The sequence below is a fragment of the Ovis aries genome, chromosome 25, assembly GCF_016772045.2.
Source record: "Ovis aries strain OAR_USU_Benz2616 breed Rambouillet chromosome 25, ARS-UI_Ramb_v3.0, whole genome shotgun sequence".
Classification (NCBI taxonomy): Eukaryota; Metazoa; Chordata; class Mammalia; order Artiodactyla; family Bovidae; genus Ovis; species Ovis aries.
In genome coordinates, this window is record NC_056078.1 from 44,600,513 (window position 1) to 44,625,205 (window position 24,693).

General features: G+C 48.7%; 2 long non-coding RNA genes across 2 annotated transcripts; one reads left to right on the top strand and one right to left on the bottom strand.

Moving 5' to 3' along the window:
* Positions 1–2,912: 2,912 nt before the first annotated feature.
* Positions 2,913–9,457, bottom strand: LOC132658660 (uncharacterized). The gene is made up of 2 exons (XR_009598581.1): positions 8,750–9,457; positions 2,913–3,576 (listed from the first exon to the last, which is right to left on the bottom strand). It is a non-coding gene; the product is annotated as an uncharacterized LOC132658660 (long non-coding RNA).
* LOC121817990 (uncharacterized) lies at positions 6,867–18,396 on the top strand. Its single transcript, XR_006058095.2, has 3 exons — positions 6,867–7,381; positions 10,084–15,590; positions 16,152–18,396. It is a non-coding gene; the product is annotated as an uncharacterized LOC121817990 (long non-coding RNA).
* The last annotated feature ends 6,297 nt before the right edge of the window (positions 18,397–24,693 follow it).

Here is a 24,693-nt window from a genome sequence, read left to right on the forward strand (position 1 = left end):
CGCGGCCCCATCCCCTGAGGCTCTCGCTGACCTGACCTTCGGGCTTGACCTCCACCCCGGCTTGCTTTGTGGGGAGGAGCCTGACTGGTTACCTGTCCGGAGGTTAGAGCCCTGGCCCCATCGTTTCCATTAACGTCTTGATCTGGGAATGTCACTTCCCCGCTGTAAGACTGAATTTCCCCCACTGCAGACGAGGATGTTGGGCCAGCTCAGTCTTCCCAACCAGAGCTCTGAGAACGTGTCACAATTATGCCTTGAGATACTGATGGATGTGCGGTACCGCCATTTCCCATGTGAACAATGGCGCGAAAAAAGATGGGGAAACTAGTCTAAAGCTCTCTAAGGACGCTTCTAGCTCAGGTTCCATTTATTTCAAAGAGCCACTTCCTGAAACAGCTTTTTCTCTGTCGGATAGCTTTGTAGGAAAATTCTTACTAGTGTCACGTTGAGCTGAGAGGCTCTCACTGACCCTTCGGGGCTACCAACCAAGCCCACTTTTAAGTGGTGAGCAACCACCACCACTTCCTTTCCAAAAACTCTCAGGATTGAAAGGGACCTTTTAGGTCATCTGTTGAAATCTCACTCTGTCATGGAGGAAACAGGGTTGGATTTTGTTTGTTTGCTTATTTTCTGAGTACACATTATGTACAAGGCCACAAACTTAGATTAAAAAAGCACAGCCTTCTCACGCCAGTGAACTCTAATGGGAGAGGCAGAGAGATGAACAGTTAAATTACAATGTCAAGCTGAAAGTGTAGGATAGATTCCTTATAATCACATTTTAATTGATTTCTGCAACAACCTTTCCTTACATTTTGCTAGAGTGTTTTTATTCTTTCAGATGTTTGATGGATATAAAGTTAAACTTTTTTGAATATTTAGTCTTTTTGTTGTTTTAAAGTGATATTTTGATAAATCTTGCTATAAAGTTCTTATAAATCTGATCTATAAATCTGTTTTCATCAGCTGTGAATATTCTTCAAGACTCATATACATTGCTGTGATAATTTTATTCCAAATTCAGTGTTTACACAGAAAATATAATTCTACCTACTTACCCAAACTGTCTTTGTACAAAAGAGCATGTGGCTTTATGTATATTTACTTTATAAAACTTGAAGACTTACTGCAGTGTTTTTCAGGGCTCTGTCCCTTTATTTTGCTTTAAAAGTTCATCTACCCCCAGCGTTTCAGTTCCAGCTGACTTCCACCATCAGTCACATCCTCATGGTTCCCATATTTCATGTTGAATCCATATCTCTCTATTTACTCTCACATCTATATAGCCACTATCTTCTGGACATCTTTACCATCATGTTTCACAAATTCCTCAGTTTTTCCTGAACTGAATTCACTATCTTTTGCCTATCTTGAACTTCTCTTCTTGGTAAGATGCACCAGAATCCTACTGGAATCATGCAACCCAATAACCTGATAAACCATTGTATAATCTCCCTCACTGACCCTCCTCACCCATCAACCAACTAATGATACGTATTGCTGATTCTACTTCGTTAACCCTCTAGTACGTATTTTTTCCTCTTCTGTCCCATTGCTGCAGCTTTGGTTCAGGCCAGTAGTGTGTTGGTAAATCTGCTCTCCAAAAAGAGAGCCCTAATTTGTAGTGTTTGCTGAGATCTGTGGTGTAGATAACCCCACCAGGGCTGGTTTCAAACCATCCACTGAATGTCACCGAACCTGAAGTTGGGAGGAAGTATACATGACTGCCTCTTCAAGCCGGTGCTGGCCAGCCCCAGTGCGGCTCTGCTGTCTTTCCCCAGACTTTTACAGGCGCTTTCCTGCTTTCAGTCTCAGTCCCCTCCAAACCACATTCCGCAATGTCGCCAGGTCAGTCTTTCTAAAAGGCAAGTCCCACTCATTCATTTGGTCGTGAAGTGTGTATGGAGCACCAGCAGTATGCCAGGCAGGCAGTGATCACATTTCTGTACTTAAAACCTTCTATGGCTCCTTATTACCCACAGAATCAAATGTAAATGGTCATACATGGCAAATTAGGTCATCCGTGCACTGGCCTTTCTCTTCCTTCTAAAGCTTCATTCCTCACTTCACCTTTGCTTGTAATAATTTATTATTTAATATCCGTCTCTTATCTGGGTTAATAAACATCCCTGCCTTCTGTGTGGCATGCCAACGCTATGGAAATTACTGGATGAGAATACAGGCTGAGGGTTTCCTCGGTGGCTCAGTGAAACAGAATATGCCTGCCAACGCAGGAGTCACGGGTCCAGGCCCTGGTTCAGGGAGATCCCCCGTTCCACGGAGCCGCTGAGCCTGTGCTGTAGAGCCAGGGAGCCGCAGCTGCTGCGCCCACCTTCCGCAGCTAGTGCCACCCGCACCCTCGAGCAACAGGAGACACCCCCGGCCGCAGCTAGAGAGAAGCCGTGCAGCAAGAAAGACCCAGCACAGCCAACAGTAAACAAATAAAGCAAATAGAGGCTTAGAAGTTAGGCAGATAGATTCAAACCCTGTGCTTGTTAGTAGCTGTGTGACTTTTGCAAACGAAAATATCTCTGACCCAGGGTTTCCCCCTCTGAAATGGGAACAATGATGACAGATTCTTAGGATTGTTATGAAGATTAAATTAGAGAATACATAAAAAGTTCTTAGCACATTTCAGTAAGTATTGCCTATCATTATCCCCACATTATTCATAACAGTTATTAGCTTTTAATTAAGTATAGGTATAATATAGTATGGATTGTACCTAAAAAAAGTCATATTGTATCACAGCCCTGTCTTTTATTTTGTCATTTTCTCTCCCGATTAAATAACATATATATCAGTATTGCTCCCCTCTTCCTATTGAACTTTTAACATTTCTTCATTATTAGTGATGTTTAAACATACACACTATGGTATGTGATGAAAAATTAAAACAACGCGCCCTTAGGTTGGAATTTTTTTAGCGTTTTCAGAACATCTTTATATAACTGCATCTGATTGTATGATTCACAAATTGAAATAGAAGAGAAATATTATTATAATCATGGTTCCCAGCTTGCAGATGAGGGAGATTAAGTTCGGGTCCAACAGTCGGTGGTGGAGCGAACGTCCAGTCCCCCGGTTCACTGCTTCTTCCTTTATATCAGGCCAGTCCTCAGACCCAGTCACCACACCGCAGCGTTCCAGCCCAGACACCTTCCTGGGATCTTCCAGACTCTGTGATCTGGTGCTGGTGCTTGTGATAGACCGTACAGCATTCTGGTTGTTGATCTTTTACGTGCACATATGCATTTTTCCCCTCAATAGATGGTAAGCCATGCTTTTAAAACCTGTTTATTCATTTTGGCTGCAGATCTTAGTTGCGGCAGGTAGGATCTTTTTAGCTGCAGAATGTAGGGGCTTCTGTTTGTTTTTTTCTTTCAGCTGTGGCACGCAGGATCTAGTTCCCTAAAGAGAGGAGGAGCCTGGGACCACTGCCTTGCGAGCATGCAGTCCTAAGCACCGCACCACCGGGCAGTCCCAGTGGTGAGCTATGCTTGAGGACAAGATTGAGTCTCATGCTTCGTTCTGTTCCCTGTGGTGTTTCGCATAGAACTGATACATTGAACATGACTGATGGACAGAAGGAGGGAGGGAGAAAAAGAAGGAGACAAAAGATGTAAACAGATTAGTTCTGCACAAATTATTTATATACAAATTTGACCCCGTAGAAAAAATCAACTACTGTTGGCAAAAATGTCATTTGCCAACAGAAGGGACAGTTATGTGTGGAAGGGACAGTTACATGAGAACCATGTAAAATCTGGGAACATAGATACGATGTTCCGCATGCAGTGAGCATGGCTTATTCATACTTGCACAGCGATAAAGCTGAAGGCAGCACCAATGAACAGCAGTCCGAGACCAGGCTAATTCCCTGGTGAGCGACAGAGTGAGAGATATAGATATCACCTGGAGAAAAAAATTTTCCTAAGAGAAAGCAGTGTTGCTTTTCTAATTATGGTGGATAAATAACACAGCTACAACAGGAGCAATCATCAGATAGGTTTAGCACGAGGAATGGACGTAATTCTGGACTCCCAAACACACGCACATTATAGAAGCATAGCAATTGATTGAGCACTACAAGAAAGAAATTAAAATCTGAATATCTCCTAGCTTCTCTTCCCTGTAAGTCAAGACTTTAATGAATTATATATGAGGAAAGCGACGTGTAATTTTTTTCCTTCGAACCAGTTTCATTTAGTTGGGGTCTGTTATCACTTCACAGGGTTTTGCCTTTTAAAACAGCATACAAAAGGGTGAAAGGGGGAGAAAAATAAGAAAGCGCCTGCTGCATGCTACTAGTTCCCGATATCCAAATTAGTTTATGAAGTACTTCTCAATTAGAACAAGGTATTCAGCCTTAATTATTAAGAGCGTATCAGAGTTATTTTTAGCCATTGCTGTAGCAGTATTATGCAAAATAAATATAGCTTTTCTATTTTAAAGCTGATTCTGTGACTCAGCAGGAGGAAGGACAAGTAAAAAGGACAGGTGTAATTGTATGCAAATGTACACATTTATACAGTCTGTTGCTCCACGTCCAGTTCTAACTGTTGCTTCTTGACCTGCATTCCGGTTTCTTAGGAGGCACGTAAGGCGGTCTGGTATTCCCGTCTCTTTAAGAATTTCCCGCAGTTTGTCGTGATCCACGCGGTCGAAGGCTTTAGCACAGTCAGTGAAGCAGAAGGAGATATTTTTGTGGAATTGTCTTGCTTCATCTATGCACATGGCAGTCACACTATCATTCTAACTGGTTTCAAATGCAGGGTGAGGTAGGGACCATTGCCACCTACTTCCAGACACCAGGGCTGGACGCAGCCACCCCCACCAGCTGGAAGCCTGGGGAATCGCTTTGTCCTGAACTGTTGTCTACCACCTTCCTGGGACCCTGCCTCTCTCCTGGTCTGTGTCCTGAAGGGCCAGAGGAAGGTAGTGATTCCTGGGAAGGAAGGAGGAATCCCGAGGCTAAAATGTAGGATGATGGGGCCCTCTTTGCAGCCTCCAGGATGTGCCAGCCCAGGGATTTATTAGTTTTCAGAAAACCCAGCAAACCCAGCCAGGGGACTTGCTGGAGAGCCCTGTGCAGCTGATGTGCCACAAACCCAGGCCTGGCAGAAAGTTGACTGACATCCTAGAAGTCTTGCTTCTTTCCGAGTTGCCTTGGGAATCTTGGTGTTAGATGACGGCAGGAAGGTGACTTCAAGTGAGGGGCATCTCCCCGTGCCTGCGCCCTGCCCTGCCATGAAGATCGCCCCCACCCCACCGGGCTCTCTCTCCCTCAACCTCAGCTTCCAAGGGCGTTTGTGTGAGAGAAGGTGCAAACCGGGAATGTGAGGCGTTTGTGTGAGAAGGTGCAAACCGGGAATGTGAGAGCGGTCCCGGAAGTCCTCCCTGATCAGCAGAGGAGTCTGACAGGCCGTCTAACTTCTCCAGGCTGCCTTCTCACCCAAGGAGCTCCTGTAACCTCGCCGCATGACTCCCAGCCCCTCTCAGAGGGCACGAACCAATAGCAGTACCTGTGGAATGGAGTCTGGAGGCTGGCAGACACCTGCCCAGCCCGGGCCAGCTGCTGGGCCTCTCCCCTCCCTGCCTTCTGCTGGCTTGCCCCTCAGCCAGCTGCATCAACTGTGTCTTAAGCTGCCTCTGCCTCCTAACTCCTGTCTTTCAATTGTTTTTTTTTTTAGTCCAGGAGAATTTTATCAAATTGTCTCAAACTGTGGATTAATAGAGAAAAATGCAAAAAGAGAAAACTCAGAAATTCTCGTCCAGCCAGTGCAGATTAGCCGTCAGGTATAAACTGGCCAGACACTCACGTGCGCCTGGTGCCTCTGCCGGCCCAGCGTGGCTGTAAGTCCGCACGTCCCTGTGCCGGCCACAGGGTCCCCTGCATCTGTGTGTGAAGGGGCGCCGTGAGGGGGTGTTTACCATCCATGGGTCACGTGGCACGTATGTTAACAGGTGTGGCTGCCTCCTCTGCTGAATGTGCAGTGTGTGTAGCCTCGTGGGGCACATGTGCCCACCCGTCTGCCCTGGTGTGTGGCACTTATGCCAGGGAGTCCTGCTTATGTCTGTGGGGCGTAGGGCTGTACTGGTTTGTGAGAAATGCTGTCTGGAGCCTTGAGGACCAGGGTTACCCTCTGTGATGGGAAGATCAGAGGGTCTCCACAGACCTGAGGTGACCCCAGACTACAGCTTAGGGGCCTGAGGAGGGAGGCCAGCCTCAGGGCACCAGCAGGTGGTTCTCCTGGAAGACTTGGGGTCGAGCATCCAGGAATGTTTGTTTTCAGGGCCTGTGTGGCTCACGTTGCACCCATATTAGGGGCTCAGGCAAAAAGACATTTTTCTATAAAGTACTTAATTTTAAATGGGAAAACCACATTTCTAACAAGGCTGGAGAACCTGTGCTAATCCCAGACGCGTGCCCAGGGCAGTGGAGGCAGAAGGGGGCATGGGCTGGTGGGGCAGGCTGGAGCAGCAACAGCCTCTGAGGGGTGAGTGGAGCCACAGAGCGAGCCCCACCGTGCAGAGGAGGGGCTGTCAGGCCGCAGGCCCTCGGCGGGACCACACCCCGGCTGTGTTCCATTAGGGAGCCCACCCTCCTCACTCAGAACCCACCCCTGGGTGACTCCCCGTCTCACCCCAGTCAAGGTCCAGGTTCCGCCCAGTGCATTCTTGTCCCGGGCTCTCTGGCGGGCGAAGTGGCCACCCGGCCCCTCTGTGCCCCTGAGTTTCCCGGTTCTGGTTGCTTGCATGCCACCCCCAAGCACAGCTGTGTTTGCCAAGAAGGTGGTGCTGGCGGAGCGCCCGCCCAAGTTCCCACTGGGTGGCCAGGCACTTGCTGCAGCGGCACGCTCGCCAGTGCTGAGGAGAAGTGCAGGCAGAGCCTGAGCCGCAGAGCTTTCCGGCCCTCGTTCCAGGAGGGGGCAGAGACGCTCTCCAGCCTAGCCTGCGAACGCCTTTCTCTTATCTTGGAGAAATTTCAACTCTGGCAAAGAGATGGCGAGTTGTAGGCCCCAGAGGGACACATGAAGCCAGGAGATGGCCACGTAGGCTGAAGGGTGGGTCCCCTCCTGGACCCGGGATTCCAGTCACACCTGGGTAGGCGCTTGGTTCTGTCAGGTACTGGCCGTGTGGCATTAACCACCTAGCTCCTCCTATGGTAGAATGGGGATAATAATAATCCCAAATTTTAGGACTGTTTGGGATTAAGTGAGATGACCCTGGAACAACAGAGGTGGCCTTGGACATAGCAACTGTCGGCTGCTATCATTGTTTAGAAGATGCCGGATAATGTTGGAAGCTCAGAGCATAGTGGGGTAGAATCAACGAGGGCCTGCCTCTCAGAAGACTTGAGCGCCAAGAAGGGACACAGGTAAGTCATTGCATCAAAATAACATAAATGCTGAAATAGGACAGCCAGCAGTTCCTGGGCAACGTAGAAGGCTTCTTGGGCCAGGCCCCTGAGCAAAAGCCCACATTCCCTGAGCAGAGGAGGGCCTCTCAGATGGATGGAAGATGCCAACGGGAGCAGGCAGGGATGCCTGGGAGAGTCCGACCATGTGGAGGGGCCCAGGGTGCAGGGCCCTCTGGGATCGAAGGAGGCTGCACACAGGACAGAGACTGTGGGGAAGCCTGGGCCTCATTCCAGGATAATTCTGAGCCCACTAAGGGGGCTGAGCAAGGGGTGGGAAGGCCCCTGCTGGTAGTAGGGGTGGCCTGATAGGCCAAGGCTGATGGCAGGGAGACCAGTTAGGAGGAAAGGAAGCTACTGGAATTTCTCAGAAGAAAGGCTTACCCTTTCTGTGATAGCCGTATCAGACTTAGGAAAATACTACACAATCAGAAGCAACTTACGCCTGGACCATCACAGCATGGCATGTAGATGTGTGTGCATGCGTGTACACACACACACACACACACGCATACACAGCCTAAAATAGAAAAAAATAATAGAGTCCTTGAGTGACTGAGTGAAAGCTGCTCAGTCGTGTCCGACTCTGCGCAACCCCGTGGCCGGCAGCCCAGGCTCCTCCGTCCATGGGATTTTCCAGGCAAGAGTACTGGAGTGGGCGGCCATCGCCTTCTCCGTGGTCAGAGGTTGAGCCCTGACTAATCCAGCATGGCAAATATTGACTCCTGGTCCCAGGCACCAGTTGGTGCCACTTGGGACTGTCACCTCCAGACTGCTGGTGTGGGGTAGCGCACGGCAGACAGTGGCTCCCCTCCTGAGAGGGAGATGGTTCAGGGAGAGAGCTCCTGCGGCACATGCCATCTGTCCACCACACGTGTCCTAAGCGCTTGCTGAGTGATCTTCTGTCCATACTGAGCACAGCCCGGGCATCGTCTCGGTAACAGCATGAAGGATCCGCAGCGAACTGCCTCCCACCCGTTTCTGCATGTGTACCCTTGGGCTTTAGTGGGACGTGTCGCCTGACACTCCTAGATAAAGCTTTGTTACCACTCGCCACCTACTGACAAGACCGTCTCTGACCCTGAGTCCCGGGCCTCGGGGAATCATGGGGGGACACAGAGGGCAGGGGCACCCCCCGAGCAGCTGGCTGTCCCCTGAGCTCCGCTGCAGCCTTCAGCCCGCACAGCTCCTTGGCAGCGGGCTCGGCAGCTGTGCCTCAGTCCAGTTTGTGTGTAGCCCCGCCCCGCCCATCCTTTCCTCGCTGCCCCATGCTGGGCACCGAACTGCACACCCCTCTCTCTTGCCCTAACCCCTCCTGTCACCACTCACCCCTGGCCATTGCCACACAAAGGGGATCTGGGGCTGCTCGCTGTAGAATAGAGAGGTGCTGTTGGCCGGGGAGTCCACATCCTCAAACAGGACGCCTTCTCCAGGCACGCCTGCCTCAGCTCCTCGAAGCTCTGGCCCGAACAGTAGATGATGCAGGCCTCTTTGGGGGTGGCAGGCTCCTGAGGCCCTGGGCCCGGTAGAGGTAAGGCATGGCTGTCCTCAGACCATGGGCTCAGGCTCAGTGACGGATGGGAAGAGATGAGGTGTATGTGCCAGTCAAAACGACTCGGCACAGCGGCACTGGGCTGACTGGCCCTTGACCTCCGCCTGCCTCTCTGGGAGCCTCCCTGTTAGACGGAAATGGGGCGGAAATGGGGCACACCCTGATGGCAAACTCTCCCAGAGGCTCCTGAGGCCCAGAGGGAGCTCTGAGGCTGGGCCAGTCCTGCGTGGAGGCAGGGCTGTCTGCCTAGTTAAGGGGGAGACCTGCTGGGAGAGACATCGCTTCATGGAGGAAGAGCATACCATACCAACTGGGTCCAGCAGGTGGCAGGCAGTGCTGGCTTTCCTGTGGGGAGAGGCCGTGGGGTGATCTTGAATCACCTCTTAAATCCGAGAATCGTGGCGTTCTGTTGGTGAATCGTGGCGTTCTGTTGGTGAAGGGGATCTTAGTGAGTCACGGTAGTCCATGGTGCATGGACAGATTACTCACAGTCTCACATTCTGATGCAGAGCAGGGCTGGCAGACTTTTTCTGTGAAGAACCAGAGAGTACAGCTTTCTGGCCTGCGGGCCCTGCGGCCTGCGCTGCGACGACTCAGCTTTGGGCTGTAGAGCAAGAGCAGCCGCGATGCTGCGTGGATGAGAGGGCAGGGCTGCGGCCAGTCCAACTCCGTTTACCCGGCAGAAGGGCTGACTTTCGTCCGCCCGGAACTGGGTGGCCCTGGCCCTGATGTGGGTCCGCTTGCAGGGGACGTCCGTCCACCTCCCCACTCCCAGGACGTGGATTCCTCCGTCTCCATCATCCCCTGAAGCTGGTCTTGGAAAGTAGTTGCAAAGACAGGCATTGCATTAATGAAGTTCCTTCCCCTGCCAAACTCTACAAATAGGCTCTCGCATTTGAGAAGAAATGATGTTCAGTGGCAGCAGTTTAATAAAAATCAGCCGCCGTGTGAAACGCTGGGCTTCTAAGCTCTTTAGCGCGGAGCCAAGGTGTCTGGAGTAACACCTGAGGTTAGAAAACTGGCGTGAGCTTTCATATGGCCCCCTATTCCCAGGAATGTTCACTTGACTTCACACACTTTCCATCAAACAAATCCTGCATATGGTCCACAGGGATGCACAGACACTGAAGCTGGGGACATCTGTGTTGGACGCCCAGATTCGCCTGAGGTGACCTTGGGCAAGACCCCTCTGCCCCCGGTTCTGCAGTGAATTGGACGACAGATGACTTTGAGGGCTGAGGTGTGTGGGCTGGGTCGGGAGCTGCGGGTGCCTCCTCCCCTGTCCCGTCTGCCCCTTGCCCCATCCGCCCCTTGCCCCATCCTAGATGCCAGGTCTCAGGACGCCCCTCCTGGGCCTCCCTTGCTGCCTCTAATGAAGACTTCTTACGATTCTTTGACCAAACAATAAAGGATTCTGGACTGAGATGGCAGGGCTGCCGGCACCCTGTCAGACATCTGTTTCCAGGTGATTACGGAGAAGAGCCAGGGAGACCTGTGCGACAATGCGAGGATGGACAATGTCACCCACTTCTGGTGACACCTTGGTCTGGGAAACGATCCTCAGCCTAGATTTTTCAGAATTTCCCCTTCAAATCACCCCCTCTCCCCAAGCCTGGGGGAAAGGACCTCGAAGTGAAATGCAACCTCAGTGTCGTAAATGGTTTCGGGATGCTGGGCGCTCCCCAGGCTCTAGGGATGCGCATCTGAATACAGTGTCCCCAACCCTCCAGGTGAGGGGTCCTGCCCGTCCGTGTTGGCCTCTCCTGTGGACTGGATGAACTCCTCTTTTTATTTAAAGCTTACCTTGGGTAATCAGAAACTGCATTGTCATTTGTGACTGAAGGAAAATGCCTGGGAGTGGGAAATTCACTGAAAGGACTGAGCAATGCCCTAGCGCCCTATAGGTCATCCCGCCCCCTTGCTCTCCAGGACCGTCATCGCAGTGCAAGGGACAGGCCTGCTGCCAGCACTCCGCCCTGGCAGGCCTGCTGGCCTGCGCCTGCAAGGGGCTGCTGGGAGGGTCCATAGGAGAGAGTGCTGTAGTTGTGTGGCCGCCTGTTGCCGCCGTTCCCCGCTTCCTCCCCTCACCGTGCCGCAGGCACAGGCGCTCCGCAGAGCTTGTTGCCCTGACTTAGGGCTGTGTCCCTGGGCTCTGAGCCCCACTCCACTCAGCCCAGCAAGAGTAGCTGGATGCAGATTTGCCGTGGGAACACAGAAAGCAGATACCATACCTGAGCCTCTCAGCTGAATTTTCCAAACCTTTGCTTCTTCACTGGGTGGAACATTTAGAGGAACTCAAGCCATGCCATCTGGAGGCCCGGGGGATCTCAGCCTCCTCCGTGCAGCCCCAAACATACCCTGGGAAGAGCAGTGCCCTCCGGAAGGCAAGGCCCACAGATCTGCTCACCAACAGGGCAGGACAGCGCACGCTTCCTGTGACGAGCTCTACCCACGTAGCAGCGGCCAAGAGGTGGGAACCTCGAGGTTCCCGTAGGGACCACACATCATCTTAGCTGTGTTCCTCCCTTAAAGATCGACTGCTGGAGTAACCTCCAGGTCAACTGGCCCTCGCCCTGGCCCTGGGGACTCCCCGTGCTCTCCTCCTCTCTCCTCCACACCCTCGGCCTGCAGAGGCAGCCGTGTTTCTCTTTCTCCAGCAAAGAGGCCTGAGTGAGCCTGTGTGTGCGTGTGTGTGTGTGTGTGCGCGTGTGTGTGTGCGCGTGTGTGTGTGTGCGTGTGCACGTGTGTCTCTGTGTGTGTGCGTGTGTCTGTGTGCGTGTGTGTGTGTGTGTGCGTGTGCGTGTGTGTGCGTGTGCGTGTGTGTGCGTGTGTATGTGTGTGTCTGTGTGTGTGCGTGTGTGTGACAAGGCTGTGGGATTCAAGAAGCTCCCTGGGTAGATCTCTGAGGCTTCTGGGCAAAACCCAAGAACGATGCCCTGAACCTCACCTGGGTGCAGAGGCCTCGTCCTGGGACTCAGGGGGACTCGGAAGTTACAGCAGAGCAGACTCTTCACCAGGCTTGGACAGGTGTGGAAAACGTAGGACCCTGCAGGGGGAACTGCTCTGTTGTGGGTGCCTGTGGGAAGTGATAAGGAGCCTGCCTGTGGCTCTCGGTGAGGTGTGCACCCCGCTGCCTGCGTGTGGAGAGGAGGTGGAGGAAGGTACAAGCAGGAGGTGAGTGGGGAGGCCCACACAGGTGTCCAGGTGAGTGGGGCCATGGCTCACACCAGGTGTGGCAGGAGAGAAGGCGAGAGGAAGAGGCAGATTGTCTTCAGAAAATCCCTGCCTGGGCTTCCTCACTGAGGGCAGGATGGGACCTGAGAAAATGGAGAAAGGAGGGGCGGATCTGGAAGGCAGCTTCAAAACTTTGAGACAGAAACAGCTTCCTAATAGCTGGTGGGAGTGATATGGGAATAATTTTTTTTGGAGAGCAGTTTATTAATATCAAAATTACAAACACACAGACTCTCTAATCCAACCGCTTACTCCTAGCAACTTATCTCGCAGACGAACCTGCACCCCTGAAAAGTGAAGGTGTGCGAGGTAGCCCATTTCAGTGCAGCATTACTCACTTCAGAAACAAGCTGGAAGGCGCGCAGTGTACACCACCGGGCGGAATGGTGAAGAAATCAGTCATGGTCCAGCCAACCAGGAAATGGGCGCCGGGCAGCCACAGAGCAGAGCCAGGGAGCTACACGAGGCATAGTCAGAGGGGTGGGCTGAGTGCAGGGACATGCTTTCACTTGGAACTCCCTAGCCTCATTCGGTTGACTTTCTTCTTACGCTGAGATGTCCATGGAAGGGTCACTCCCAGTGGTGGTTAGACAACAGGGAAGTTTCACAGAGGAGGCGGCCCGGCCAGCACCCTATCTGTCGCTGCCCGGCTCCCAGTGCCCCTGCCCTCGGATCCTGGTGGCTGCCTTCCCTCAGCGCAGAGCACTCTGCGCTTTCCCCTTACTGGCGGTCCTGGCCACCTCCTTCAACCTGTGCCCCAGCACTTGGCACTCACAGCAGGCACAAAGGAGCTCCACACACCCAGGGTGAGAGCCATCAGTTTCTGCCGCACGCGGGGTCTGGTGTCGCAGAATCCCACCCGCGCCCCATGCGTCCAGAAATGCTATTCTCCGCTTTCCAGCGCCTGCGTCCCCGCTAGCCCTTGGGCTCCAAACCTGCACGGAACGCACAGACACCCTGGCCCTCTACAGGGTGTTCAGTCCAATGCAGTAAGTTCCTGTCAGTTTTAAGTATGACTGTCTCAGTTACTCTCACAGCGAAAGCCGAGTCGTCTCAGAGCGACACCATCTGCAGCGCTTCCGCTCCTGCGCGCTCGCTGTCAGCCTGCAGGTGCAGGGAGATCAGCCCACCCGCGGCTGCCGTCCTCCCCAAGTCCTCATGGCGCCCAGCCCCAGGAGGCTTGCTTTCTCAGGTGGAAATGACTTTTACATTACGACTGTTGTCCCTTGGCGATTTGCTTTACTCTCCAGTTACTCCTCCAAGATTTGATGTTAAAAGTGTCATTTGTGGGTTTTGAGAAACTCTTTGCTCTCAATCGACAGTCCAGCTGTCCAAAGCCTTCAGTTCAGTTCAGTTCAGTTCAGTTCAATCGCTCAGTCGGGCCTGACTCTTTGCGACCCCATGAATCGTAGCACGCCAGGCCTCCCTGTCCGTCACCATCTCCCAGAGTTCACTCAGACTCACTTCCATCGAGTCGGTGATGCCATCCAGCCATCTCATCCTCTGTCCAAAGCCTTACCATAGACTTAAAAGTCTAGCTTGAAGCTCAGAGCTGAGCAGTGATGTCCTTGCTCTGGCTGAGCTCTGCCTCCCTCTTTGGGCCTCCCCCAGAAGTCTGGGCTTGCACAGGAGGCCCAGTTGTGGGCATGCATGTCACTGCATGCCCTATGAGATGAGGGCTTGTGCTCCGCCTCTTACCTCCCAAGTTCATATAGCAAACCTGGCCACCAGACAAGGCTCCCGCTTCTCTTCCCTGGCGCCTGCCATCCCTCATCGGGCTGTGCATCCCTCCCCTGCAGGAGTCCATCTTCGGGTGGGAACGAGCCTTGCAAAGGCATCACATCACAGAGTTGGAGATCATCCTCAGGCGTCTGCCCAGCACCCCCATGCCCTCCTCCCAGTCATGGGCCTCGTTGGCTCCAGAGGGATTCTAGTTCGGACATACAGACCATGAACTTTCCTCCCACTTCCCAGAGCTGAGGAAGCTGCCTGAAGGCTCTGTTGTGGAACACAGCTTCCTCTGGAGGCTTGCTGACACTGTTGAAATTGCCCTTGTATCCCTGAGAAGGAACTCTACTCTTCAAAACTCCTATGTTGGGATTGACAGACGCACACTACCATGTATAACATAGATAAACAGCAGGATTTACATTCAGTGTCATGTAACAAACTGCAATTAAAAGAATCAAAATATCATTTAGCTATATACATATATATGTGTAATAGAATCACTTTTTCTTTGTACTTGAAACTAACATGATATTGTAAATCAACTATACATCAATAGAAAAAATAGATAAACAGCAAGGATATGTTCTATAGCACAGGGAATTATAGTCATTATCTTGTAATAACTTTTAATGGAGTATAATCCATAAAAATACTAAAGCACTCTGCTGTACGCCTGAAACTAATGTACTATTGTAAATCAACTATACTTCAACGAAAGCAAAGGAAAGACAAAAGTGCTGCAGGAGATAGATATTCCGCAGCTCCTTCTCCTGCCCCGCACTGCTCTCTGCCATTTGACCTCACTCCAGGGGCTGTCAGGGGCCCCTGTGCTCAGCAGTCAGGGTGACTGGCACCCTGGGTGTTTCCTCCACATAATTTAAGGTGCAAACATTCTAACTTTAATTTTTAAACTATATATTTTATCTCCTCTTGCTCTGAAGCTCCTGCTCCACACAGTGCTAAAAGTCCATTTCAAATTTGCTGCGTGTCACAACCTTTCATTTTAACATAACCTCTCCCTCTTGGTCCCTCTGTCTGTAAATTAGCAGTCACTTGAAAGTTTAAACACTCTATAAGGTGCATTTCTCCCACTCACCATCTTCCTCTCCCTTTCTTTCCAGTAGTGGCATAGGAATGGGAGATGGATCTTAGGTATCCAGGGCGCCAGGGTGGGACCTCGGGGCCTCTGGGGAAGGACCAAAGCTGGTATAACCGGCAGCTCAGTTTCTCCTCCGGGACCATGCATTGCCCTCTCCCTGGGCTCAGCCTGGATCCAACATTTTCCTCCAATGAGAAGCCTCTGCCAGGTCGGTCCATCAGTTGCTTCCCCAGCTCTTCAGTCTCAGCCATCCCCTCCCCAGTGGTGGAAATTGCTGTGCCTGGGCTGCCTGGCATCCTTCTCCCTAACTAGAAGGTTTCTCATTTTATAAGCCCCATGTCTCATTCCTGGGTCTCACTGGAAGCAGATCTCCCTCCTGGGTCTTCCTGGAGGCCCGGCTTCCTGACGCAGGACCTGCTCATCAGATGTTCCTGTGTGAGGCTGATCCAGAGCCGGTGGTGAGAAGAAAGGAGCGGGAAGGAAGCGCTGGCTGGAGAGCAATGTTTCTGTGAGCGTCGGTGACAACACCGTTTCTCTAAGGCAGCCTCCTTACGGTCAGTTGTGGCTTCTGGCTTAGTTCTTTCTGGGCCTGATTCTCAGGCTACACTTGGAACAGTCAGCTCCCGAAGATCCCGTCATATGTAATTTTTCTGAACTGGCAACTGTTTCCCACTGGAGGCAATCTGCCTGCCTGCCCTGGAGGGGCTCATCTCCAGAAGCCTCTGGCCACCTGTGCTTTTTTTCTACCCCATCAGCAGACTCTAAGGACATCTGTTCTGTGAGACTCTTGCGGGTAAGGGCTTCTGGTTGTCACTCACACCCTACTGGTTAAGCTGAGTAAGGGATAGCTAACTAGCAACCCAGATACTACTGATGGTTGCTAATCATTTTTCCAGCCAAAAGTCTACATTTTTCAGCAGATTCCCAAATGAGCTTGTTTCCCCTTGGGTTAAAAACCACTTATTTCCCAAACAGTTTTCCAATTCTGACATTTTTGTGATTTTTGAGATTCAGTAACACAAAATGAGAAGCAGAACAAAAGAGATACTTTCTCCTCACATGTGTCCTATTACCAACAATATTAATGACTGGGCATGTGGTGTTTTTACTTACAGGGAACAGCAATGAAGTCACTGATACGTGCAAGCAAGGCAGAGCAGCAAGAGCATGGCTAACATGAATTACTGCTGACAAATCAGGCTCTTTTTGGCGTGAGATAAAAATTTGTGCAGTTTTTCTATAGCTGAAGGAGACATAATAAAAAAAATCCTCTCATTATAGAGAGTTGTTCAAGCTGGATTTAGAGAAAGCAAAGGAACCAGAGATCAAATTGCCAACATTCGTTGGATCCTAAAAAAGGCAAGAGGGTTCCAGAAAAACATCTACTTCTGCTTTGTTGACTACGCCAAAGCCTTTGACTATGTGGATCACAACAAACTGTGGAAACTTCTTCAAGAGATGGAAATACCAGACGACCTGACCTGCCTCCTGAGAAATCTGCATGCAGGTCAAGAAGCAGCAGCTAGAAACAAACGTGGAACAATGGTCTGTTTCCAAACTGAGAAAGGAGTTCTTCGTGGCTGTATGTTGTCACACTGCTTGTTTAACTTATATGCAAAGTACATCTTGTGAAATGCCAGGCTGGATGAAGCACAAGCTGGAATCAAGATTGCCGGGAGAAATATCCATAATTTCAGATATGCAGATGACGTCACCCTTATGGCAGAAAGTAAAGAGAAACTAAAGAGCCTCTTGAAAGTGAAAGAGGAGAGTGAAAAAGTTGGCTTAAAACTCAACATTCAGAAAACAAAGATCATGGCATCTGGCCCCATCACTTCATGGGAAATAGATGGGAAACAGTGGAAACAGTGTCAAACTTTATTTTTGGGGGCTCCAAAATCACTGCAGATGGTGGCTGCAGCCATGAAATCAAAAGATGCTTGCTCCTTGGAAGAAAAGCTATGACCAACCTAGACAGCATATTAAAAAGCAGAGACATTACTTTGCCAACAAAGGTCCATCTAGTCAAGGCTATGGTTTTTCCAGTGGTCATGTATGGATATGAGAGTTGGACTATAAAGAAAGCTGAGCACCAAAGAATTGATGCTTTTGAACTGTGGTGTTGGAGAAGACTCTTGAGAGTCCCTTGGACTGCAAAGAGATCCAACCAGTCAGTCCTGAATAAAATCAGTCCTGAATATTCTTTCGAAGGACTGATGCTGAAGCTAAAGCTCCAATACTTTGGCCACCTGACGCGAAGAACTGACTCATTAGAAAAGACCTTGATGCTGGGAAAGATTGAAGGCAGGAGAAAGGGTCAACAGAGGATGAGATGGTTGGATGGCATCACTGACCTTATGGACATGAGTTTACGCGAGCTCCAGGAGTTAGTGATGGACAGGGGAGCCTGATGTGCTGCAGTCCATGGGGTTGCAAAGAGTCGGACATGACTGAGCAACTGAACTGAACTTAAGTGATGTATTCTCCAAGTATAGTATTTCTGGGTTATTAAAATAATTGAGGTAATTGGAAACACCTCATTGGAGCTCTCTCTCATGACTACAGTTGCATGTCTAATTATGGGACACAGGTCTTCTTTGACTCTTACCTTTTCGTGGTAAAGGTTTACCTTCAGCATCTCCTCCTGTGCCTTCTCTTTTGTCACTATTTCCTCTCTTTAATATCCATTGTCAGATTCCCACAAATCGTGTATCCTCTTGCCTTGGGAAGGCAGCAGGAGGCAGCAAACATGCCACATTTGTGTGGGGGAGTGACTCAGGGAAAGAACTGTTTGTCTCCTTTAAGCTAGGACTTCCCAGGTGGCTCAGTGATAACGAACACTCACAAAGTCTTTTTAAAAATTAAATTTGTTTATTTTAACTGGAGGCTAATTACAATATTGTAGTGGTTTTGCCATACATTGACATGAATCCACCACGGGTGTACACGTGTTCCCCATCCTGAACCCCCTTCCCACCTCCCTCCCTGTACCATCCCTCTGGGTCATCCCAGTGCACGAGCCCTGAGCACCCTGTCTCATGCATCGAACCTGGACTGGTGATTCGTTTCACATATGATAATATGCATGTTTCAACACCATCCTCCCAAATCATCCCATCCTCGCCCTCTCCAGTTCAGTTCAGTTCAGTTGCTCGGTCGTGTCTGACTCTTTGTGACCTCATGAACCACAGCACGCCAGGCCTCCCTGTCCATCACCAACTCCCGGAGTTCACTCAAACCCATGGCCATCAAGTCGATGAGTCCCAAAGACTGTTCTTTACATCTGTGTCTCTTTTGCTGTCTCCCATATAGGATTATCATTACCATCTTTCTAAATTCCATATATATGCATTAGTATACTGTATTGGTGTTTTTCTTTCTGGCTTACCTCACTCTGTATAATAGGCTCCAGTTTCATCCACCTCATTAGAACTGATTCAAATGTATTCTTTTTAATGGCTGAGTAATACTCCATTGTGTATATGTACCACAGCTTTCTTATCCATTCATCTGCTGATGGACATCTAGGTTGCTTCCATGTCCTGGCTATGATAAACAGTGCTGCAGTGAACATTGGGGTACACGCGTCTCTTTCAATTCTGGTTTCCTCGGTGTGTATGCCCAGCAGTGGGATTGCTGGGTCATAAGGCAGTTCTAGTTCCAGTTTTTTAAGGAATCTCCACACTGTTCTCCATAGTGGCTGTACTAGTTTGCATTCCCACCAACAGTGTAAGAGGGTTCCCTTTCTCCACACCCTCTCCAGCATTTACTACTTGTAGACTTTTGGATTGCAGCCATTCTGGCTGGTGTGAAATGGTACCTCATTGTGGTTTTGATTGGCATTTCTCTGATAATGAGAAAACACTCATAGATTCTTATAGAAATCTTTATGATCCAACTTTCAAAGGGAATGTATCAGCTTAGGTTCCTATGAGAAGATAATTTAAAAGACACTGACTGTCAGTCATAGCTGTAAGGACATAAAGTAACATAATAATCATTTATTCTTTGATAGGACTTATTTTTTCATCAGAGTACTATGGTATGAGCTATCACAGTAATAAGTTCAGTTACTATGACTGATTATGAATATAATTTCCTATTTAATTTAAGTAATTGAAAATGTGCAAGCAGGTAGGAATTTAAAACGATACAGTCACTTTGTAAAACAGTCTGGCAGTTCCTCAAATGATTAAACAGAGTCAACAAAAAACTAATCAGTCAATTTAAAAAAGAAATGAAAAATTATACTCGAGCCGAATTTGAGGCTTATAGACAGAGAACATCTTCAAAAGCCTTGAGAGCTGCTCTGCCCACTAGCTGTCCAGGCATAGTTATCTAGGTTTTCTGAGACAGGGGGCTGGACATCAGATGGCACATTGACAGTTTACACAAGGAAGATCTAAGTGGCTCCTTAAGAAACCAAGAAAGGATGACCATCTTTAAGGAGCTGTTGAGACTGGGAGAATGTTGCTCCTTACGGTTGAGCAGGGATTTCTGCCCATGGAGGGAGGTTTGGTCAATGCCTAGTGCTGACAAAGCCCGTGGACAGAGGAGCCTGGTGGGCTGCAGTCCGTGGGGTCACAAAGAGTCAGAAATGGCTTAATGATTGAACAACAACAGACAGGCACAGAATGGGGAGAGGAGGTCAAAGGGCAGAGAAGAGTTTTAGGATTAAATTTTGCTTCTCTTGCCATGAAATGTGAGTTTTACTTCTCAACACGCGCTGTATAGCCCAGCACTTCCGCTCCTAAGCATCGTTGGTGGCGTCGCTCAGTCACTAAGTCATGCCCATCTCTTTGCGACTCTGGACCGCAGCATGCCAGGCTCTGCTGTCCTTCACTATCTCCAGGAGTTTTTTCAAATTCATGTCCACTGACTCCATGATGCTATCTAACTATCTCATCCTCTGCCACCCCCTTCTCCTGTTGCCTTCAGTCTTTCCCAGCTCCAGGGTCTTTTCCAATGAGTTGGCTCTTGCATCAGGGGACCAAAGTATTGGAGCTTCAGCATCAGTCCTTCCAATGAATATTTAAGATTGATTTCCTTTAAGAGTGACTGGTTTGATCTCTTTGCCATCCAAGGGACTTTCAAGAGTCTTCTCCAGCACCACAATTAGAAAGCATCAATTCTTCACTGCTCAGCCTTCTTTATGGTCCAAGTCTCACATCTGTACATGACTACTGGAGAAACCATAGCTTTCATTATAAGGACCTTTGTCAGCAAAGTGATGTCTCTGCTTTTTATTATGCTGTGTAGATTCGTCATAACTTTCCTTCCAAGGAGCAAGTGTCTTTTAATTTCATGGCTAGTCACTGTCTGTAGTGATTTTGGAGCCCGAGAAAGGAAAACCTGTCACTGCTTCCACTTTTTCTCCTTCTATTTGCCATAAAGTGATGGGACCGGATGCCATGATCTTACTTTTTGTGAATGTTGAGTTTTAAACCAGTATTTGCACTCTCATCAAGAGGCTCTTTAACTCCTCTTCACTTCCTGCCATTAGAGAGCTATCATCTTTGTATCTGAAGTCGTTGATATTTCTCCCAGCAATCTCAAGTCCAGCTTGTGACTCATCCAGCCAGGCATATTACATGATCAGTTCAGTTCAGTTCCTCATTCACGTCTGACTCTTCGTGACCCCACGGACTGTAGCAGGCCAGGCTTCCCTGTCCATCACCAACCCTTAGAACTTGCTCAAACTCATGTCCACTGAGTTGGTGATGTCATCCAACCATTTCATCCTCGGTTGTCCCCTTCTCCTCCTGCATTCTATCTTTCCAAGCATCAGGGTCTTTTCAAATAAGTCAGTTCTTCACATCAGGTGGCCAAATTATTGGAGCTTCAGCTTCAGCATCAGTCCTTCCAGTGAATATTCAGGACTAATTTCCTTTAAGATTGACTGGTTTGATCTTCTTGCAGTCCAAGGGACTCTTAAGAGTCTTCTCCAACACCACAGTTCAAAAGCATCATTCTTCAATGCTCAGCTTTCTTTATAGTCCAACTCTCACATCCATACATTACTACTGGAAAAACCATAGCTTTGACTAGATGGAAGTTTGTCAGCAAAGTAATGTCTGTTTTTAATGTGCTGTCTAGATTTGTCATAGCTTTTCTTCCAAGGAGGAAGCGTCTTTTAATTTCACGGCTGCAGTCACCATCTGCAGTGATTTTTGAGCCCAAGAAAATAAAGTCTCACTGTTTCCATTGTCCCCCCCCCCCTTTTTTTTTGCCATGAAACAATGGGACCAGATGCCAGGATCATCATTTTCTGGATGTTGAGTTTTAAGCTAGCTTTCTCATCCTCCTCTTTCACTTTCATGAAGAGGCTCTTTAGTTCTTCTTTGCTTTCTGCCATTAGAGTGGCATCATCTGCATATCTGAGGTTATTGATATTTCTCCCAGCAAACTTGGCTCCAACTTGTGCTTCATCCAGCCTGGCATTTCACATGATGTACTCTGCATAGAAGTAATATAAGCAGGGTGACAATATATAGCCTTGAAGAACTCCTTTCCCAGTTTGGAGCCAGTCCATTGTTCCATGTCTTGTTCTAACTGTTGCTTCTTGACCTGCATACAGATTTCTCAGGAGACAGATCAGGTGGTCTGGTATTCCCATCTCTTTCAGAATTTTCCACAGTTTGTTGTGGTACAGTCAAAGGCTTTAACATAGTCATTAAAGCAGAAGTAGATATTTTTCTGGAATTCTCTTCCTTTCTATGATGTTGGCAATTTGATCTCTGGTTCCTCTGCCTTCTCTAAATCCAGATTGAACAACTGGAAGTTCATGGTTCACATTTTGCTGAAGCCTGGCTTGGAGAATTTTGAGCATTACTTTGCTAGCGTGTGAGATGAGTGCAATTGTGCAGTACTTTGAACATTCTTTGGCATTGCCTTTCTTTGGGATTGGAATGAAAACTGACCTTTTCCAGTCCTGTGGCCACTGCGGAGTTGTCCAAATTTTCTGGCGTATTGAGTGCAGCACTTTTGCAGCATCATCTTTTAGGATTTGGAACAGCTCAGCTGGAATTCCATCATCTCCACTAGCTTTGTTCGAAGTGATGCTTCCTAGGGCCCACTTGACCTTGAACTTCAGGATATCTGGCTCTAGGTGAGTGATTACACCATTGTGGTTATCTGAGTTATTAATATATTTTTATATAGCTCTTCTGTGTGTTCTTGCCACCGCTTCTTAATCTCTTCTGCTTCTGTTAGGCTCATACTGTTTCTGTCCTTTATCGAGCCCACCTTTGTACGAAATGTTCCCTTGTTATCTCTAATTTTCTTGAAGAGAAAAATTTTGGTTACTCAGCCCCCAACCCCTCAGGCATTATCTTGATTCCAAGAAACCCAAGACCTAGGCAAAGCTGTTCAAGTGCATGTAAAAAAAAACTGGGTGAAATTTTCCCTTCTGTCCTGTTCTAAGTCCCGAAGAGTTTGACTGCTTAGCCAGTGAGGATCTGGCTAACTCTCTCTGGTCTCTGCCATTTAGAAGGTGCATTTAGAGGGGGTGCCTTTCACGGCCAGTTGAGTAGACTGGGGTTCTGAGACAGAGTCACAAGCAGCAGTCTCTGTGTCCAGCCATTCCAGCTCCCACCGCTGGTCCTTGTATGTTTGTTGTCTCAACATTCGCTGCCTGTTACGGCTAGAAATGCCCCATTCCAGGAGAACCTGCCCAGGGCCATAAATTAGCAGCTTTGTAGGCAGAGGTACCCCACATTTGGGGCTTTCCTGGAAGCTCAGATGATAAAGAATCTGCCTGCAATGCACGAGGCCTGTTTGATCCCTGGGTCAGGAAGATCCCTTGGAGAAGAGAAAGGCAATCCACTTCAGTATTCTCGCCTAAAGAATTCCATGGACAGACAATGGGGTCACAAAGAGTAGGACATGACTGAGGGATAACGCTTTCTTTACCCCACATTTCTGCTGGAGACCAGGGGTACTGTTTTCACTATACCAGCCTTACCACCTATGCAATGGAGGTCTTTACTTTGTTAGACTATTTCTGGGAGTATACCTTTTTGAATCATAGGGTCTACCTCTGCCCCCTCACCAGGGATGCTTCTTACATCAGTGGCAAAGATTTATTCTAAACCTAGAAAATGACCTCTGGTTATTTTCATAAATAGGCTTATTGAAATTGATCCTGAAAGCTCAAGCTCTGTGCAGTGGTGCTGAATCAAATCTCAGAGACAGAGTTTTAGCTGAAGCAGGAAAGGGTAGCTTTATTGTTTTGCCAGTCAAAGCAGGGCACAGCAGGCTTGTGACCCTCAAAAACTGTTTCCTGACCTGGGAGGTTTGGTCAAGGAGTTTTATAGCAATGGTTCAAGAGAGGGATTGCTGATGATAATACTACAGTATGCTCAGAGCCCATACTCCTTTAATCTGGTCTAGGTGGTCTCCAGATAAACTTCTCTTGTTCTCATGATTATCAAACTGTGACCTTCTCTCTGGAATGAGGATTGGTTCATCTTCCATTCTCTGGGGGTTTTAGTTCTATAAACAGCCCAAAAGTGTTTCCCTTGAGGAATATGCCTTGTGTATATCCCTTGATACACAAGGAAGCAGAGGTCAAATTGCCAACATCTGCTGGATCATGGAAAAAGCAAGAGAGGTCCATAAAAACATCTATTTCTGCTTTATTGACTATGCCAAAGCCTTTGACTGTGTGGATCACAATCAACTGTGGGAAATTCTGAAAGAGATGGGAATACCAGACCACCTAACCTGCCTCTTGAGAAATATGTATGCAGATCAGGAAGCAACAGTTAGAACTGGACATGGAACAACAGACTGGTTCCAAATAGGAAAAGGAGTACGTCAAGGCTGTATATTGTCACCCTGCTTATTTAACTTACGTCAAGGCTGTATATTGTCACCCTGCTTATTTAACTTCTATGCAGAGTACATCATGAGAAGTGCTGGGCTGGAAGAAGCACAAGCTGGAATCAAGATTGCCGGGAGAAATATCAGTAACCTCAGATATGCAGATGACACCACCCTTATGGCAGAAAGTGAAGCCTCTTGGTGAAAGTGAAAGAGGAGAGCGAAAAAGTTGGCTTAAAGCTCAACATTCAGTAAACGAAGATCATGGCCTCTGGTCCCATCACTTCATGGGAAATAGATGGGGAAACAGTGGAATCAGTGTCAGACTTTTTTTTTGGGGGGGGGCCTCCAAAATCACTGCAGATGGTGATTGCAGCCATGAAATTAAAAGATGCTTACTCCTTGGAAGAAAAGTTATGACCAACTTAGATAGTATATTCAAAAGCAGAGACATTACTTTGCCAACTGCGGTCCGTCTAGTCAAGGCTATGGTTTTTCCTGTGGTCATGTATGGATGTGAGAGTTGGACTGTGAAGAAGGCTGAGCGCCGAAGAATTGATGCTTTTGAACTGTGGTGTTGGAGAAGACTCTTGAGAGTCCCTTGGACTGCAAGGAGATCCAACCGGTCCATTCTGAAGGAGATCAGTCCTGGGTGTTCTTTGGAAGGAATGATGCTGAAGCTGAAGCTCCAGTAATTTGGCCACCTCATGTGAAAAGTTGACTCATTGGAAAAGACTCTGATGCTGGGAGAGATTGGGGGCAGAAGGAGAAGGGGACGAACGAGGATGAGATGGCTGGATGGCATCACGGACTCGATGGACGTGAGTCTGAGTG